This window comes from Dasypus novemcinctus, chromosome 26 (assembly GCF_030445035.2).
Source record: "Dasypus novemcinctus isolate mDasNov1 chromosome 26, mDasNov1.1.hap2, whole genome shotgun sequence".
NCBI classification, from domain to species: domain Eukaryota; kingdom Metazoa; phylum Chordata; class Mammalia; order Cingulata; family Dasypodidae; genus Dasypus; species Dasypus novemcinctus.
In genome coordinates, this window is record NC_080698.1 from 60,151,150 (window position 1) to 60,168,431 (window position 17,282).

Sequence of the window (17,282 nt, forward strand, 5' to 3'; positions counted from 1 at the left end):
CCTAACCACAGCCACAACTTTACCAACCTACTTAAATATGACCCTTTTTCTAAAAGTGTAAAGGCAAGAGACCACATTTCCCCAGAAAGAAAAAGTTGGATGAACTGTCTTCAGCCACACTCTTTAATTTCATCAGGAAAATTATTGAAGCTTTATAAGGAAGAAGAACTTCAGTGTCTTTTTAGCTTGTTTCAAACTTCATGGAATGCCTTTATATTAGGTAATATAAGGCAGTAATTTTATATTTCCAGAACTTGATTTGAATACACTATTGACTAAAAAGCTAAACAAACAATACCTAAACTTCTAAGAAAATAAGTGAAAGCAAAAGCACCCTATTTTTGGCACAGCTGATTATCTTTTTAAGTAGCTGTAATAAGATGTGAACAGCAGATACACGTTTCTCAAAGGACTATAGTTAATACTATGTATACTAGAAAGCACAATGAATATTAGAAATGCTGCTTATTTAAAATAGGCATGCTTGCTCTAAATACTTTAATTAGCTGACTGAGAAACACCCAGGAAGAGAAATTCCAGACACTGGGCTCCCAGATGTGGACTCAAATCCTGTGTCTGTCCTATGCAGTGTGATGGGTGAAGTGCTTAGACTCAGCTCTGGTTCCCCAGCAGCAACACTTATCATGGACTGAAGACAGGATGGCAGGTGCTCAGTGAGGGCCACTGCACTCAGGACAGCCACCAGTGCCTCCGGACCACTGTGACCCTGAAGTTGAGGCCTAGTCAATGCCACAACCATGCAAATGAAGGGCTGGAATTCATTCTGTGAATTTCCACTCTAAAAGCAAAGCACACTGGGGAGGAATGGAAGGGCTGGATATGGCAGTTTTGTCCAAAAAGGAGCAGGCAGCAGCCTTTCAAGGTGGCAGGTGATGAGGACACCACAGAACCTTCTCCCTCAGCAAACAGCTGCTGCTGCTCTGAATAATGTAGGGTGGATGTGATCTCCAATGGGACATTCCTAATTCATAGCAATTTAATGGGATATCTGACTTCCTTTATAGTCAACTTGGCTGGACCTCGATCTACTCTGTAAAAAGAGAAAGACCCACATGCAAAAATGTTCACCAAGCCACCTAACAAAGCAAATGGTGTTGCACCCACCCTTCAAGGCTGATTTTTAATATTAGCTTTCCCTTCCCACCTTATAAGGCTGAGTAAAGGTTCCCATGTTCACAAAGGCAATGATTTTATTTCAGTTCCTTTCCCCTGAGTCGGGCTTCATGACAGTGTGGGGTCCAGATGCCACACTTGGTAGCATCTGCACATCCTTCTTTAACCAGCAGCAGCTTCACCAGACTGGAGCCCAGCTTGTCATTTCTAATGCACATGAAATAGCTGATAAAGAATTTATGAGGAAACTATGACTGCAATAAGTGAAGCTCACATTTAAGTTTCTAAATTCCTGCTGTATGCACTTATTCTTAGAACTGAAAGCTTAAAGCTAAGAATGGACTGGTTTTCTTAAATACCAACAAGACCTCATCCTAAGATAAGCTAAGCTATCTGGAACAATTTTTCTTTTAATCAGTGGGGGATTGACAAGGAGTATAACAATAAATAGTCCTCAAACTAATCTCCAACTTTCTCTGTAATACCACATAGTTCTTGAAGTAGCACTCCTTAAATGGAGAAAATAAGTTGTAAACATTAAAAGAAAAATAACCCAAACTTTGATTTTGTGATATAAATGAAGCTATGTACTCCTTGCATCTTCTGTACAATTATAGAAATGTTTCAGACATACTTGTGGAGAGGGCAGTTAGTAAGTGGAATATGCCATGCAGTTGCCATGCATGTCTCTTCCCCCAAACAAAAATTTAATGACCAAATAAAATAAAAACAAGTGACACATCCAGCGTGTATGAGGCATTATCAGTTCCCTGAGGTTTCATTAAGCAAATATGGCATTTTTAGAAGACAAAAAGAGCAAGGTTGAAGAATAAAGGACAGCTTTTGGTAAAATGAAGGAAATATATGAAAAGGAGAATGAAAAAGAACTTTAAAAATAAATAGAGTGAAGAAAATAATCCTAACCCCCTGAAAAACAACAAGAAAAATTTATTTCTCAGTAAAACATTGCTTTACATTACTTTCTCTGGATAATTAGAAAATTAAATGTTGTTTTCCTTGTGCAGTAAAGAATATGCACAAATATAATTGAACACTGAACACATTTCAGCAAGTGCTAAACTGCCCAGTGCTGCCCTAAGTTCATAGTAACTTAAAAATATTTAGACTTGGACTGAGATTTGTGACAGAGATTACATACATTGCTAACATTATGGGACAAAATAAATAAATATTTTCTTTTTAAAAATGGTGCTTGAAAACCACCTTGTCTGATGTCTACATGATGCCTGTGGAATCAGTCCCTGACCCCATGTTAGCACAAATCTGAAAAAAAGAACTTTCAGAGGGAAGTTCTTGATGAAGTTACATTGTTATAAATGGTTACATATGCAGTCTATTATTTAGGTATCATATTGATAATGTATCATCTTATGTTGTGAACCTACATATATCGTGAATACCATGAGGGTCATATGAACAACTGAATGTACTCAATTTGGGAAAATTGTCAGTGTCACATAATTTAAACCCAGAAGGTTGGTCAGCCAATTAGGGAAGTGGGCTGTTTTGTCATGGACATGAGCTGGGAAGACACTGGTGTGCTGAGCCTGTACTGAGTCTGGCCATGGTATATTATACAGAACAGATGGGAGGCTGACTGAGCAAGAAAGAGAATTGTCATTTCAGCACAAAAACAAAACCCAAACAAAAAATACCATGCTAGAAAGGAAGAGAAACCTTTTGATACATAGTAATAGTATTAAAAGAGCCACAAGATTCCTTTTTAGAATCTTTTAGAATGGAGAAGGGTGTTTCACATGGGTGCTGACCAGACAAGGACCTGGTGACATATAAGTAGAACAGCCTTGGGCTGGGGAGAATGGCAGGGTGGAGGGTCATTGCCACCCTGAAGAGCTGGGTGGGAGACCCGGGCTTCTCCAGGCTCTAGGCATTCATACAGACCATGGGCCAGCTTCAAGGGGACAGACACATCCTCTTACTAGTCTAACCACACAGTAGTAAAACTAAGAAGCATTTTATTATCTGTAGGCAACTGCTTCATTTCTGGCTACATACAGGAGAATAGACAAGATGTGTGTGTACATTTCCAAATGCTGCTTCTTTTGTTTAAAAAGATAAGAGCATCTAAGAGCTTACATAAAACAGAAGAACTCTAATCTTCTTCCCTTTTAGTTAGCAGAGACAGCAAGCATGTCTCTCAGGTCATCAAAGCAGAATGTTCTGGTCCATGTGGGCTCTCAGGAGGTTGTGGGGTCTCCACATTTAGCTTCCCAGCCCCAGTGGCCTCCCACTATCAAGAGGACAGATGGGAAAAGGAGGGAGCATGGCTATTAGCAACCTTTGTTCCTTTTGTTTGGGGCTTGTGTTGCCCTGTGTGACTGGAAGGGGGATGGAGCAAGAAGCTGAGCCTTTTTCTGGTCAGAACCTCTGGCTCAGGTTCTGATGCTTTTGCCTCAAGGAATCTCCTACTCCCAAACTAATGTGTCAATACAATAGTGGTGTGAAATTGACATGAAGGCTTCCATGTGCCCTGTGAACAGAACTGGGGAGCCTCAAAAGATCCCACTGTAGGCATGAACAACCCTGCATGACAAATGTGCAATACCAACAATTATCTATCTACTGATATGCTATGAGCACCTCACAGATTCCTGTTTCAGAACCAGAGACCCTGGTTAGAACAAAACAATCATTACTGAAGTTGCTAAAGTCTGTTGGTGCACAAAAAGTCACACAATGAAAGACATTATATTTTATCTTCATCACTATATTATGACCAAGTGATGAGAAACAACAATATATTGTATATTGTTCAAATTATCTTCTAGGGGAGTTGTTTGTAGTGTCAAGCTCCTCTGTGAAAGAACATAGGAAAATGTCTACAGAAACTTGGTAGTAGTCAACTAGCAGGAACCATCAGATTCAGGTGCATCTCTAAGTGAAAACAGGTGTCACCCTCAAGATGGCAGCCATCAGGAAGCGGACTTGGCCCAGTGGATAGTGTCCATCTACCACATGGGAGGTCTGTGGTTCAACCCCGGGTCTCCTTGACCCATGTGGAGTTGGCCCATGTGCAGCACTGATATGCACAAGGAGTGCTGCCCCATGCAGGGGTGCCCCCCGTGTAGGGAAGCCCCATGCACAAGGAGTGCACCCCAAAAGGAGAGCCATCTAGCATGAAAGAAAGTTCAGCCTGCCCAGTAATGGTGCCACATGCACATAGAGCTGACACAACAAGACGATGCAACAAAAAAGAGACACAGATTCCCATGCTGCTGACAACAACAGAAGCGGACAAAGAACACACAGCAAATGGACACAGAGAACAAACAACTGGGGCAGGGGAGAGGGAAGGGGAGAGAAATAAAATAAATCTTAAAAAAAAAAGATGGCAGCCATCAAAGTGACCCTGTGCAAGAGGTGTAGGAGGAGAAACCTTCATCCTCAAATTTGATTTTTAGACCTTCATCTAAAAGGAGAGTAATTAGTGAGACAGAAAATTCAGAAGACTTAGCTGGTAGACAACAGAGAAAGCACAACAAATCTGCTAGCATTTACCTTTCCTCTGATGAAAGTCTTGCTCTATGTATAATAAGGAAGATATGGTGTAAAAGATTCTGTAGGAGTGAATTCATGGAGACTATCGGATCTGGATCTTGATGCTGGTATAAGTGAACATTCTGGTGGTTGGTTGAATCAGGATTCAGTTTCAGATCAATTCAGTGTATAATTTGAAGTTGAATCTCTTGATTCAGAAGATTAGTGAAGAAGGACAAGAACTCTCATATGAAGATGATCAGGTTTATCAAGTTATTGTTTATCAAGCAGCGGAGAGTGATACAGACTCATCTGAAGAAGATCCTGAAATTTCCTTAGTTCTCTGTGGGAAATGTACTTCATGCAATGAAATGTATCCTCCCCTTGTGGAAATGCATTACAACAGATGTGAGAATTGGCCTCCTGAAGATAAAAGAAATGATAAAGGGAAAATACCTGGGAAAGCCATACTAGAAAACTCAACACATGTAGAAGAGGGCTTTAATGTTCCTGATTTCAGAAAAATGACATAGAGGAAAATAATAAAATCACACAAGCCTCCCAATCCCAAGAAAATGAGGGCTATTCTCAGCCATCAACTTCTAGTAGCAACATTTATACCAGTCAAGAAGATGTCAGCCATCTGCCCATTGGGATTTTAAGCCCCCTCTCCAGTAGAAGCTGAGTGGGATCACCATCCCGAAATCCTCAAGACTGGGGAGTGAACAATGGACTAAAGTAGACTTAGTATTATTCTATTATAGACTTAACATTATTCTAGCAATGGAAGAACTTTTATCATTGATGTAAAGGTGGTGGCCAACAGAGGTTCTGAGGTGAGGGAGAGGGAAGAATAGGTATACTATGGGGACATTTGGGGCACTGGAATTGTCCAACATGACATTGCAATGACAGATACAGTCCATTACATTTGGTCATAACCTATAAAATTGGGTAAGGCAGAGTGGAAGCTATAATGGAAACTACAGTACATTGTTAATAACAATGCTTCAATATGTGTTCATCAATTGTAGCAAACTTACCACACTAATGAAAGATGTTGTTAATGTGGGAAAGTGTGGGAGGGTTAGGGTGAGGAGTTGGGGAATATGGGAATCCCCTATATTTTTTATTAAACATTTATATAATCTAAAGCTTCTTTAAAAATAAAAAATTAAAGCTGTCAGAGAGTTTGAGAAGAATGAAACACAAGATAAAGAGAAATGCATGGAATCTAGTTTCCATCTTTGTGCCATTGAACCTTGTGACCTAAAATTGACTGTATCATCCATGACAAAAAAAAGGACATCTTATGGTTTGTTTTACATGTTCAAAAAAGCTAAAAAAAACAAAAAACAAAATAAGGCCTGCCCAATATGTAGACAGCCAGTTCAAATGATTATGCTAACTTATTTCTCCTAGTTGACTTGTTTGTAAGAGTAGAATTATATATTTCTAACTATGTAACCCTAAAAGCTCAGACAGTACTTTGGCAACATTAAATTTCTTTTTATGTTTTTATACATATTGAAGTGTAAAAGTATCTCAGTCCATGTAGAATTCTTCTCCTTAATGTAATTTACCTATTTGGGGAGGGGATGGGGTTTAGTGAATATTCACTTCATTTTAGGAAAATTTCACTTCTGTTTATAGTTCATATTTAGGTTTTAATGTAATTTGAAATGGCTATATAGCTGGTTATTTAATTCTATCCTTCATATTTTAATTCATTTCCACCTTCACTTAAATAAAAATATCTGATTTTTCAAAATATAAGTAGGGTATTCACATATAAGTTATTTAGTATCTTTCTTTTAAGGAGATAAATTTTGTGAGAAAGATTTATTATTTAAATTTTAGATACTCTTAAATCCTCTCATCCTTAGTTACTCTGCTCTTTCAGAGTCTCTTAAAATATTCTTTACAGGGAAGCAGACTTGGCCCACTGGTTAGGGTGTCTGTCTAACACATGGGAGGTCCACAGTTCAAACCCCAGGCCTCCTTGACCTGTGTGGAGCTGGCCCATGCGCAGTGCTGATGTGTGCAAGGAGTGACCTGCCATGCAGGGGTGTCCCCCATGTAGGGGAGCCCCACGTGCAAGGACTGTGCCCTGTAAGGAGAGCCACCCAGCACGAAAGAAAGTGCAGCCTGCCCAGGGATGGCACCATACACATGGAGAGCTGACACAGCAAGGTGATACAACAGAAAGAGACACAGATTTCCATGCCGCTGACAACAGAAGCTGACAAAAACAAGAACACGCAGCAAATGGACACAGAGAACAAATGACTGGGGCGGGGCGGGCGGGAGGACAGGGGGCAGGAAGGGGAGAGAAAAAATCTTTAAAAAATATTCTTTACAGATAAATAGAAATTGGTAGTTACATTCTCTGCTACTGAAGTAAAAATGTACCACTTGTTCTCCAGGTATAGGTGGTGATGATGTTGTCCATTGAGAGTCTTTCAGAAGAGCCAATACAACTTTTTTAAAGCTCTACTAAAATGTGGAGTTGTCCTGGGAGGTCCAATGTGACATACATTTTCAGGGTTTAGTGGGAATTGTTTCTCTCAAGTGAAAAACAGTTTAATTCACTTTGAAGTGTCTTCTTAGACAGGGTTACACAGTCTCTATTAATTGCCTAGATATCAGACATTTGCTTAAGACCAGTTTCAGAAACCAGTGAATTCAGGAAGTGTTATAGACTAGCGAAATTAACCAGACTCAGACTCAAAAGTTCCAATTGAGAGCTTTATTAGCTGCACGGCACCTGCCTTGTCCTAAGCAGAGGGGAGAGCAGTCCTGAGTCATGGGGGGAGTTTGCTTATATAGGCCTTTAGTTTCAGGGTGGGGGGCAGTAGCTCAGCAAGCAAGCACGTACAGAAGCAGGTGTTTGCGGTTAATCAAGCGCTGGGAATTCTATCAGGGGAGACAAGCAGTCGGGGAGTTCTTGTTATTTACAAGGGTCTGGGTCAGGTTGGCCTTTTGGCAGGGGCTGACGACACTTTCTACAGGAGGAGGCCTTGAGATAAGGTTTTACAGTCAAGCAAACTTGTTACAGAAGCTAGATATAGGCAGTTAGGGGGCTGTGGAATTTTCCTCTTGGGTGGGGGTGGTTACAGGCTCCTGCTCCTCCACAAAAGATTAATTCATACATTAGTTAAAAGGAAGAACTGTTCATTTCTTAAAAAATAGCTGAAAAGGTCAACATTTCTCTAAATTATTCAGAAAATATACATCACTTCCTTCAGGAATTACAGGGTCATGGGATTCTAACATTGCAGTCAAACTGCACAGATTATCTTATTGATTTATATATACATATGAGTCCTTCAGCAAAAGAGTATGAATAAACAAACCTTTAGACAAGTGTAGTTGAGTTTTAATTTAAAGTTCCGGTGTTTTGCTTCTGGTTATGATAGGTTGAGGGCAATAAAATAAACTGAACTATGAGTTTAGAATAGAACTGAGGGAGAATTTTAAACAACAACATAGTGTGTCTGTTACTAGCAGTAGATTGTTATAGATTGAAGAGTCAGAAACTGTCTGTAACAACTGTTCTGGAGCTCAGGAGGCCAAAGGAGCATTATACGGCATCCAGAGAATGGTGTATGGAAAAGGCTGAGAAATTGTGCTAAAAACTGTATGTACAACATTATGATTATAATAAAAGCCATTGATTATACACTTGGATAGTTCATAGTGTATGTGAGTACATCTCAAAAAAAACAACTTAATAAACTAATAAATAATTGTGCAAGAGTAGCCAGAAATAGCAACTATGTACAGCAGGGGAATCATAGAGAGGTTGAGAGGTGAGGAATTTTCTTGTTTGTTTTTTATTATTACTGAAATAATGGAAATGCTCCAATAATGATTGAAGTGATGAATGCACAACTATGGGATCATACCAAATTCCACTGTTTTTATATTTTGTATGAATTGTAAGCTTTATTAATATGTATAAATAAAATTGACTTGTTAAAAAAGAACACTACACAGTCTAATTACAATTTTATCAATTTTAAAAAATACTGAGTAACTCACTCTGCAGAGACAGCTGGCACCCATCCCCCATTCATGATATGGGCTATCTTAGGATCTGGTCCCTGGCTGGCTGTTGTGGGTGGAGAGGAACATGGAAGTCTACCCCGAGAATGGTGGGGTTGAGCATATCTTTTCATCAGCAAGTTTTTTTGTTTTTTTTTTTTTTAATTTTTTAATTTTTTATTGACTTTGTAATAATATTACATTAAAAATATATATGTGAGGTCCCATTCAACCCCACCCCCCCACCCCCCCTCTCCCCCCCCCCAACAACACTCGTTCCCATCATCATGACACATCCATTGGATTTGGTAAGTACATCTTTGGGCACCTCTGCACCTCATATACATTGGTTCACATCATGGCCCATACTCTCCTCTATTCCATCATGTAGGCCCTGTGAGGATTTACAATGTCCGGTGATTACCTCTGAAGCACCATCCAGGGCAGCTCCATGTCCCGAAGACGCCTCCACCTCTCATCTCTTCCTGCCTTTCCCCATACCCTTTGTCCATTATGTCCACTTTTCCCAATCCAATGCCACCTCTTCTATGTGGACACTGGATTGGTTGTGTCCATTGCACCTTTATGTCAAGAGAAGGCTCAGATTCCACCTGGATGCTGGATGCAATCCTCCCATTTTCAGTTGTAATCACTCTAGGCTCCATGGTGTGGTGGTTGTCCTTCTTCACCTCCATCTTAGCTGAGTGTGGTAAGTCCAATAAATCAGATTGTAGGTGCTGGAGTCTGTTGAGGCTCAGGATCTGGCTATCACATTGTCAGTCCAGAGATTCAAATCCCCTAAATATATCTTAAACCCCAACATTAACTGCACCTCCAGCACATTAGCATGAAAGTCTTATGAAGGGAGATCCCATCTGAGTCCAGATTCATCACACATAAACACCATTTCCAAAGAGGGGCCATCTGCCCTGGTAGTTAACCCCATCGGCCATGACCATAACTCCCATGGGTCTCTTTAGCCCTCAAAGGAACCAATATCTGGGGGTTGTATCTGCTTTATCTGTCTCTCTGACTCTGCTCAGTTGTGCATGAGGGCAAGCCTTCTGCCAGCCTCCAGACTCTTTTTTAGAAACTCGTAGCCATATAAACTCATTTCTCCTTTCCATTTCCCCCTTACTTTAGGTCAAACAGCATTTTAAAGTCATGGTATTTTATGTAGACATGGATATTCTGCTGATCCCATCAGCAAGTTTTGATCACTGAGTTCTAGTTCTGAGCTGCTGTTTTAACTAACCCAGACAAGGACAGCCACTGCCATTGACTCAACCCCACTGCTGACATGGAGGAAGGCATTTAAGGTTTAAAGACACAATACCTCCTTAGGGTTGCAGGGAACAGTTTTCTAAAGAGTGCCATATTTTTGGCAGGCCAGGAATTCAAGCTTCACCGAGTTGTGAAAAAGGCTTCTGGTGTATTCCCCGTACCTCTCTCCAGGGCTCACTGGGACTGGTCTGAGCCCTTTTTGTGAGTCTCTGGCCCTCATTTGACTGGAAATACTGACTTCAGAAAGTCCTTTCTGAGGTGACCATCCTCCAAGATTTTGCATATCATGTAAAACAGCTGGAGGCAATGAAAGGAGTGTGTAAAAAACTATAGAGACAAAAATAACAAAAAACAAACAAAAACAGAACAGATCAATATTCTCAGAGAAGGAACTAGGAAAGAATCTTTTTTCTTGGGGTGAAATAATTACACAAATAGTACAATCTTAAAATTTATACCAAATATCCAGGGCTAGAATGAGATGAAGAACTGGAAAAATTTGATCAATTAAATACAGCCAATTCTAAGTGTCAGAGAAGAGTTTTAATATAAAACCAATCAACAATAAAATAGTAGGCAAGAGAAAGAAACTGGCCTTCATGTTGGGGCACTTTGAAACTTTATGTGGAACCCAGGAAAGATCACATATTCTTGGAGCTAATTCATTCCTGTGGGCTTGAGAACTTGAATTGGATTCAATTTGGGGTCTTTGATTGGATAGCTTCAGTGAGTCTAGGGTGGGTATTGGTCCTCTTGCTGGAGTCCTTTATAAATGGAGGACTGAAAGAAGCAGATGTAATATAGTCTGTGCACAAATCCAAACTTATTTTATATCCAAATATGCCTAGAAAGCCAATTGAGAAGTATAAACTCTGTAGGCTTTGGATATTCAGGGAGGATATAAGCTGGAATGTGGGGGGTTCATGCTAAATGCTGACTTGGAATGTGGGGGATATGCATTAATTCAAGCTGGGGGAAATAACCTATCCCATACTCAGATAAAACACTTGAAGAAACTAACAAAAAGTCTTTTTGCATACAAGCACCATTTGTCTCCCCACTCTTATTTCCTCTGTATAAAAGGGGCCCAAAAATTCATTTGGGGCTTGGTCTTTATTAAGACAGAAGTCTGCTGAGTCTGGCTGGTCAGAATAAATCAACTTCCTTCTCAGAGTTCTTGTGTCCTGCCCTTCGACACCAAATACACCTGACTTCTCTGCTACTACAATTCTGGGGGTTTGTCCAGGATTGCGCTGAGAAGGTCAGAGGTGGCAACAATTGTTTGCCCCTTTCGGATGTCTCTGAGGAGGCCAGGAGGGCCCAGGTGAAACCCAGCCCTGGGTGCCCCTGGACTCCCCTTTTAGTCCAGAAAGAGGTTGTGGTCTTCACCAGAGCCCTCCTGGAAGAACCAGAGCACCAGTGGTTTTGAGAGACCCTGGGAATGAAGCAAGGAGCACCACACATCAGAGGGGTAAGACCCCCAGGGGCAGGAAAAGCCTAATTCTAAAATTAGGAGGGAGACTGATCAGCTCTCTAAAAGGGGAGGCCCCCGTACTCCTGAGAATACAGGAGGAAGCTGCCTTCTCTCCAGGCCCAAGAAAAGGAAAGGGGGGTGGTGGTTGTGTATGTGTGATTGTGGCAACTGAGTGAGATGCAGAAAGTCACTTCTGCAGGGCAAGTGCAGAGTCCTGATCTGTGGTTCTGTGGTGACCTCATATGATCAAGGGCAGTCTGGGGGGGTGGGTCCCTGCAAAGGGACCCTCTTCCAAGTCATGGGCTTATACAGACCTGCTAAAGTTAAGAGGTGCTGAAAGTTCCCGTGAGGGTTGCAGCTGGAGAGGGACTAAGTGTAAGGCTTGAGTGACTGTTGTGTACCATCAGCACAGTATGGAAACTTGGGAAACACACAAAGTAGGATCCTGTTAGGTTGTATGCTGAAAAACTTCCCCCATGCATTCTGTGAAGATGTATACAGCATAAGGTTCCAACCAGGAAAGCTTAGGATGCTTTGTGAATTAGAATGGCCAACTTTCAGCATGGGCTGGCCCCAGGATGGCATTTTAGATCCCTGGATCATCCATGAAGTCCATGATGCAGTAACTGGAAACCCAGGACACCCAGACCAATTCCCCTACATTGATGCTTGGGAAAACACTGTGAGCCAAAATCCACCTTGGTTAGGGTAGTGCATGACTAAGGAAGCTAGAATTTGCCTAATACAGAAACCAAGGAGTCCTGTCCCAGGGACCAGACCAAACAATCACTGTGCAAAGGGCCCAGAGAAAGTGTGCCCCAAGTCCAGTGCCAATCTGCCCATTTTAGAAGGGCCATATGAACATGAGTTTCCACCACATTATGTGATGACTCCTGTCCCAGCAGTACTAAGGAATGAAAATGAGCTAGTCTCCCTAAGCAGTGCCCCATTGTCATCATCCACATGGGGAAGTGTGATGCCCACACCATCCCTGCTGCTGCTTTTATCACCATCAGAGAGGGCACCTGTACCATCCCTGCAGTTGCTTTTATTGACATCTGCACCAGAGAGCACTACGCCATCCCTGTAGCAGCTTTTACCATTTCCTCAGTGGTCTTTGGCAGCTTCTGCAATGGAAAATACAGATGAGCTGCTTTTACAGCCCATTGCCCCTGGCAATGCTGCTGCAGTGCTCCCAGTCAGTCAGGGGGAGATGCTGAGAAGTGGCAACTCAAACCATGGGAAACCCCAGGGGCAGAGGGAGCAGAAAGAAAGCCTGCCTTCCAGCTACCTCTCCATGAAGTCTGGACCCCAATTTTTTATGATGCACATTGCCAGGCTTGGGGGGGAACTGGATATTCATCTATCAGCCCTTTACCACAATGGACCTTTTTAACTGGGAAAGCCACACCTCACCATTCTCAGAGAAGCCTCAAGCCATGATGGACCTTTTCCAGTCCATCTTACAGTCCCACAAACCCACCTGGGTTGATTGTAAACAACTTATAATGACTTTACTGAACTTTGAAGAAAGAATGTGTGTCATGCAGGGAGCTCTAACCTGGCTTAGAGAGCACCCACCTGAGGGAAGTTTGGACAGTGACCATTATGCCCACTTGCCTTTCCCAGAAGAGGACCCCCTGTGGGATCCAAAGAGCACAACCAGGCTCAACTGACTAGAAACTTTCCATAGGGCCTTAGTTGAATGATTCAGTGTGGGGAGCCACAATACAGTAAATATGGCAAAAACTACTCAAATTCTACAGGCTCTGGATGAGAGTCCAGCTCAATTCTATGAGAGGCTGTGCAGCATGTTTTGTGTATGCACACCCTTCGAACCCAGATGCTCCTGAGAGCCAAACAGTGGTCAATGCCGTGCTCATTTCCCAATCACAAGCTGACACCCAAAGAAAGCTGTAGAAGTTGGATGAGTTTGCTGGAATGAGTCTCTCTCAGCTCATGGAAGTAGCTACTAAAGTCTATGTCAACCATGCTGTTGAAACAAGAAGGGAAGAAAGCCAGAAGATGAAGAAGAAGGCAGAGCTTCTGACAGTGGCAATCATGGAAAAATCCATTCCTGTGTCAAGGAGAGTAAACTGGGAAGGCCCTACCCTAAGGAGATGGAAGGGCTTACGCCTAAGGCAAAATCAGTGTGTGTACTACAAAGAGAATGGGCATTGGAAGCAAGAGTGTCCCAGCTGGCCACTCGACCCTGCCACTGCAGCCAAAACATTAGCCAGGAAAGCTAGTCAGGCATCACAAACCAAAACCTGGGTCCATAAAAGTTCAAGAAAAAACCCTGCAAATTAGGCCAGTGGGCTGGCAGGAATAGAGGACTCTCATAGAGATTATTAGGACAGACCGGGCTCCTATTCTCCTGGCCCTGCAGAACCTATGGTCGGAGTCCAAATTGGGGGCCACACTATACATACAATGGTTGACACTGGGGCTCACAATCTGTAATAACCAAGCCAATTGGGCCTCTCTCAAGAAGACAGGCCACTGTGAAAGGAGCAACTGGCAAAAGTACCCAACGGCCCTTCCTGCAAGCCAGGACCTGCAACATTGGGGGAAAAGAGGTCCCTCACAAATTCCTTTATCTTCCAGAGTGCCCAGTCACCTCCTGGGTTGAGATCTGCTGTCTAAACTGCAGCTCAAATTGTCTTTGACATCACGGGGCAATCCACACTGACACTGGGGCCACAGGACCCTCTGAGAATAGCGCTAACCCTTCCTCTGCAGGAGGAATGGAGACTGTTTTGTCTCAGTGAAACTGGCCAATCCATGCCCATGCAGCTCCGTTTTGAAGATGTGCCTGAAGTATGGGCAGAGAGTAACCCAGCGGGGATGGCATATGACATTCCTCCAATTATTATTGATATAAAGACCACAGCCAGTCCAATAAGCATAAAGCAATATCCAGTTCCACACAAAGCTCAAGTAAAGGTCCAGCTACATATTCAGAGATTACTGAATGAAAGCATACTGAGGCAGTGCCCATCTCCGTGGAACACCCCACTCTTTCCAGTTAAAAAAGCTGATGGAATTTACTGCTCAGTCAAGGACTTTCAAGCAGTTAATTTGGCAGTAATAACCCTTCATTCTGCAGTTTTCTAATCCATATACTTTTCTCAGCTTAATATCCTCATTGGTAATCTACTTGTCATGCCTAGATCTTAATGATGCCCTCTTCTGTATTGGGGTAGTGCCCTGGAGCCAGCCAATTTCCACCGTTAGGTAGGACGATCTGAACTCAGGTGAAAAGCAGCAGCTAACATGGACACGATTGCCTCAGGGGTTTAAAAATGCACCCACTATTTTTGGACAAGTCCTGGCCAGTGATCTCAAATCCTTTAAACCAGAAAGCCATAACTGTTTTCTCCTCCAATATGTAGATGACCTCATTCTCAGAAGTCCCACCTACCAAGACTGTGCTGACAGAACACATGCCCTCTTAATGCATCTACAGCAAAAAGGCTATCGGTTGTCTAAGAAAAAAAAGCCCAAATCTGCCTATCACAAATCAGATATCTAGGTTATAAAATAACGCAGGGGCACTGTGAATTGGGACTTGAAAGCAAGAAAGCAATCTGTAATCTCCCTGAGCCCAACACTCACCAGAAGCTGCAAGAGTTCCTCAGAGCAGCAGGATTCTGCTGCAATTGGATCCCCAGTTTTGGTGTGCTCACATGCCCTTTATATGAAGCCACAAAGGGGGAAGATCATGATTTCCTGCTCTGGGAAAGCCCACAGAAAAATGCTTTCATTGCTCTCAAACAAGCTCTAATGGAAGCACTGAGCCTCAGACTTCCAGATCTCAGTAAACCATTCTACCTCTACATTCAAACCGCCAAAGGATCGCAGTAGGGGCACCCACTCAATACCTCGGTTCCTGGCAAAGACCTGCAGCCTATCTATCCAAGCAACTGGACACTAGTCCAAAGATGGGCTCTCATGTCTGCAAGCTGTAGCAGCTGCAGCCATTTTTACACTAGAAGCTATAAAATTGACTCTTGGGCAGCCTTTAATTGTCTGGGTTCTGCATGCAGTAATCACAGTCTTAGAAGCCAAAGGAACACACTGGCTAACTAACAGCTGCCTGGTTAAATATCAAACCCTATTATGTAAAAATTCATTCATTCAACTGGAACTTGTAAAAACCCTAAATCCTGACACCCTGCTACCCATGGAGCTGGGGATTCTAGCCCATAACTGCCTGGAAACATCACAAGAAGTATATTCCAGCAGGCCAGGCCTCCAAGACCAGCCACTGGCAAATTCTGACATGGAGTTCTTCATGGGTGGGAGTAGCTTTATGCAGGGCAGCAATCAGTGAGTGGGATATGCTATGGTATCAGGAGGCCCAGAGCCTCCTGGATAACACATCAGCACAGAAAGCCAAACTCATTGCCATCACCCGAGCTCTGCAACTTGCAGCTGGAGCAAAGGTTAACCTCTACACAGACTCCAAATAAGCCTTCTTTACCCTACACACACATTGAGCCTTATACAAACTAAAAGGACTCATCAACTCAGGAGGAAAGAGCATTAAATATGGCACAGATTCCAGAACTACTAGAAGCAGTTTGGGAATCTATCAAAGTAGCTGTAATGCACTGCAAGGGACACCAGACAAGTCACAGTCCCATCATCCAGGGAAATCAGAGGGCAGATGCTGAAGCAAAAAGAGTGGCACGGGAAGGATCCCTATCTGAAAAGCTGGCCACTGTTCTCATTCCTCAACCTCTTAATTATCAGAAACTCCAGTATACGCTGCCTGCTCTTGTCTCACAGCCTCTGAATCACCGATAGCTGCAATATACTCAAGCCAAGAGAGAGTGGATACTCTCTGAGGGTGTGATATAAGGAGAAAATGGATGGTGGACAATGCCTGACCACAGAATAGTTGTGCCACAAATATTAGCCACAACTCTAGTTCAACACTACCATAAGAACACAGACTTGGGAAAAACCCATCTTAAAGAAGTGTTAGAAAGATTCTTCTACATCCCAAGGCTAGCTGCTATCACCCATGACATATGCCAGTGGTGCATCACATGTGCAAAAAGAAAACCTTTGGCAGGGGCCTACAGGAGTCCCAGGAGTCCAAAGAATTGACAATTTGCCTCTTGAAGATCTAGTAGTTAATTTCACTGAAATGCCACACTCTGGAAGTTATAAATATCTCCTAGTCCTTGTTTTCACCTTGTCTGACTGGGTGGAAGCCTTTCCCACTTAAACAGAAAAAACTGAAGAAGTAACCAAAGTTGTCCTCAGGGAAATCATTCCTAGATATGGGCTACCCCTCTCAATTGGCTCTCACAATGGACCCACCTTCGTCTCTGAAATCACTCAAAAGATTGCCAAAGCACTGCACATGTGATGGAAACTGCACTCCTCTTACCATCCTCAAAGCTCAGGAAAGTAGAGTGAATGAATCATGCAATAGACTTATATTGCCAAGATTTGCCAAGAAACTGGGCCAAAATGGGTGCAAGTACTTCTGAGTCCTCTTCTCCAAGTTCGGGCAAGCCCAAGCTGAAAGCAAAGCCTAACCCCTTTTGCAATCCTCTTTCAGAACCCCCCCCCCCCTTAATCCAAAATATAGAAGGGAATCTCAGAGAAAGAGGAAACTTATCAATAACTCAGCAGATGATCAGCTTAGGAAAAACATTACAAAACCTGCAACACTAGGTCCAAGAAAGGGCCCCCATTAGCTTAAGCAGCTATATACACCCATACAAGCCAGGAGATGCAGCCTGTGTCAAAGACTGGAAATCAGCTCCACTAATCCCTCTATAGTGAGGACCCTATCTTGCCATTT

At 42.6% G+C, this 17,282-nt stretch overlaps 1 pseudogene; it reads left to right on the forward strand.

Moving 5' to 3' along the window:
• Positions 1 to 3,710: 3,710 nt before the first annotated feature.
• On the forward strand, positions 3,711 to 6,075 carry LOC101411897 (E3 ubiquitin-protein ligase Mdm2 pseudogene; annotated as a pseudogene).
• Positions 6,076 to 17,282: the final 11,207 nt, after the last annotated feature.